This window comes from Bos mutus, chromosome 16 (genome assembly GCF_027580195.1).
Source record: "Bos mutus isolate GX-2022 chromosome 16, NWIPB_WYAK_1.1, whole genome shotgun sequence".
In the NCBI taxonomy this organism is placed as follows: domain Eukaryota; kingdom Metazoa; phylum Chordata; class Mammalia; order Artiodactyla; family Bovidae; genus Bos; species Bos mutus.
The window spans coordinates 3,093,538-3,096,445 of NC_091632.1; positions in this window are offsets into that span (position 1 = coordinate 3,093,538).

Sequence of the window (2,908 nt, forward strand, 5' to 3'; positions counted from 1 at the left end):
GCGTTTATAAATAACTTTACCTCAGGGCCGCGGGGTGAGCCCCGGCTTCCGATTGGCTCGGAGGGGAAGTGGTTTTGAACACTACACCATAGCTAAGCCTGGGGAGATAGGAAAAGGAGATAAGGGAAGAAAGGTCCCAAATGAACAGCCCTTTTTTTGTTTTGCCCAAGGAGCAGGGCTGTTTGATGGGAGCTTGGCACTTCCTAAATCCACCCTGGAGACAATAGGTCACATTCAGCGGCCCCGGCCCCACTGGCTCCCCTGGGCCAGCCAGCCGTGGCTGAGGAGGGGTCAAAGCAGACCCCTCTCCGAGCTTGCTGTCCTGCTGCTTCTGGGGTCAAGCCACATGGCCTCTTGGACAAGGGGACGCATTGAGGCCACCCAAGGGGAGGGGGCCTGGGGCTTCTTGCTTTGAAGGTTGGAGACTTGGGGTGTTACGGGGGACAGTAGAGCTCTGAGAACCCCTGAGGAAGGCTGCAGGCCACTTTTGGGGAGGCCTGAGGGCCTTTGAGAGGTTTGGGGCAGTGGTGGAGACCTGGCTCGCAGGTCCGTCCCCAACCTTAAGTCACTTGTAAGTTCTGTGTCTGGATTGATGCCCTCCTAACTTCCCAGGTAGGGTGTGCGGGGTGCATGGGGGTTTGGGATATGGTAAAGGCCCTCAAGAAACTGGAGTGCCAGCAGTTATATGGTGGCCTGAAGACTTGCACATTTCTGTCACAGGCCTCTGTCACCTCAATCAATGAGTTAATGCCCATCGGTTGTGGCTCGGCTCATGTTGCCATGTGCCTTCTGGGTTAGAGCTGCCCACCCACTCCATGCCCACTGAGCATTGTTGAGAACCTCATAGAGGGCAGAGAGGTGGGTTAGGGGAGTTTCTTGACGTATTTCCTGAGAGAGGGAGTCCCCAGCTGGTGCCAGAAGCCCCTTCCTTCTCATATCTGGGGCGGTACTGTGTTAGTCTGAATTGTCCTCTCATCTCTCCAGAAGACAACAGAGGCTCTGAGATGGGTTGGAATCAGTACAGGGGGTTTCAGTAAGTCCCCCTGGAAGCTAAGGAGAAAGTCCCACTGAGAAGATGAAATGAGCTAGCTGCAGCACATAAAAAGAATTCAATAAAAAATGTAGGGTTCTTTTGGCTGCATAGCATGTGAGATCTTAGTTCCTTAACTGGGGATCGAACCCATGCCCCCTGCATTGGAAGCAGAGTCTTAACCACTGGACCGCCAGGGAAGTCCCACGATAAATATTTGTTGAATGAATGAAAGAATGAATTGTCTGCAAGCCCAGCCCAAGGGAGAGTTTGCAGATGCATTGCTCTTGGGGATGAGGGTAACACCCAAGGTCACTCAGAGTTGTCAGGGTGTAGCCAGGGGCCTGAACGAAGCTGGCCTGAGAATGCCCTGCCACTTGCCGAAGGCAGGGTATGTACGTGGATGCTTCCTCCAGCAGCCCTTCCCCAGGCCCCCGCACAGGCTTAGCTGTTGTGTTCCACGGTTCCCTCTGCTTCATCATAGTAACGAAGCACTGGTCACAATGGATGGAAATTATGTGTTCAGTTACTGTCTTTCTCCAAGGACTGTGAACTCCACGAGGAGGGTAGGGCAGTGCCTGTTCCATTCACTCCTGCATCCCTATCATGTAATGCAGTGCCTACCACTTAGTAAAAGTTCAGTATAGATTTGTGCAGTGGGTGAATGACTGTGTGATGAAATCTTCAAACAAAGCAGAGTCAGAGGTCCAGAACTGGCACATCCACCTCGTATTCCCAGGGGCATGGGCAGCATGACCTGGTCTAAACTTTGCACAGATGAGTTATCAGTGTTAGTCGCTCAGCTGTGTGCAACTGAGACCCCATGGACTATAACCCACCAGGCTCCTCTGTCCATGGGATTCTCCAGGCAAGAATACTGAAGTGGGTAGCCATTCCCTTGGGATCTTCCCGGCCCAGAGATTGAACTCAGGTCTCCTGCACTGCAGGCAGATTCTTTACAGTCTGAGCTACCTTATCAGACTCTCCCTATAGCCAGGTAACCATGAGTACCAAGAATAAACAGGTAAGTTCCCTTGCTGGGATACCATGCCTGCGAGGGAAGTCTTTCGGTTGTACTTTGGTTCTTTTAGTGCAGAGAATGTACTGTCCAACTGTCTGAAGCATCTAGGACTGCCTGCCTGCAGGTACATTTCTCTCTTTTAAATGACCCACGGACATTTTGGTCTATCGATTGATCTAGTGTGAGTTTTGTTAATGTGAGTCAGTCTCTCCTGAATCTGATTGACTTTCGATAGTGACACTGGGCTTTCAGACAGGTTATCTGGTTTAATTCTCATAGCAACCATGTGATGTAGTCATGTTACTGTCATTTTTAGGAGGAGTAAACTGAAGTTGAAACTAAAGTGAAATAACTTGCTCAAAGTCACAAAGGCTTGGATTCAAGAGGCAGAAATCCAAACTGGATATTATGGCTTCAAATTCTATGCTTAGTTCATTTTATCATTTTAACTTTGACCTACAAAGCAAAGGATGACATTCACCTTTTAAGACTCCACCTTTTATACACTTTCAGCCTCCCCATCAGGTATATCTTCCAAGATAACTTGGATAAACATGGCTGAGGCCTACAGAATGGGGCTGGCAACTTGTTAACGCTCCTCCCTAATCCTTCTCCAACCGTCTTAGCAAAATTCTGGGAAGGTTGATCTTTTATAATAGTGACAGGAAGCATAGAGCCTAGAGGGTTCTCTGAAGTCACCAAGGGAGATAGACGGAGCCCTCAGAATCTGGGGAAAGCCAGATCAGAGGCTAGAGAAGCAGAGGACAGGAGGGAGAGGCAGATGGCTCAAAAGGACATCTTAGGGGTATCTTGGATGGAGTTAAATTATGAGACAGAGGGTAGGTGGGGAGAAAACA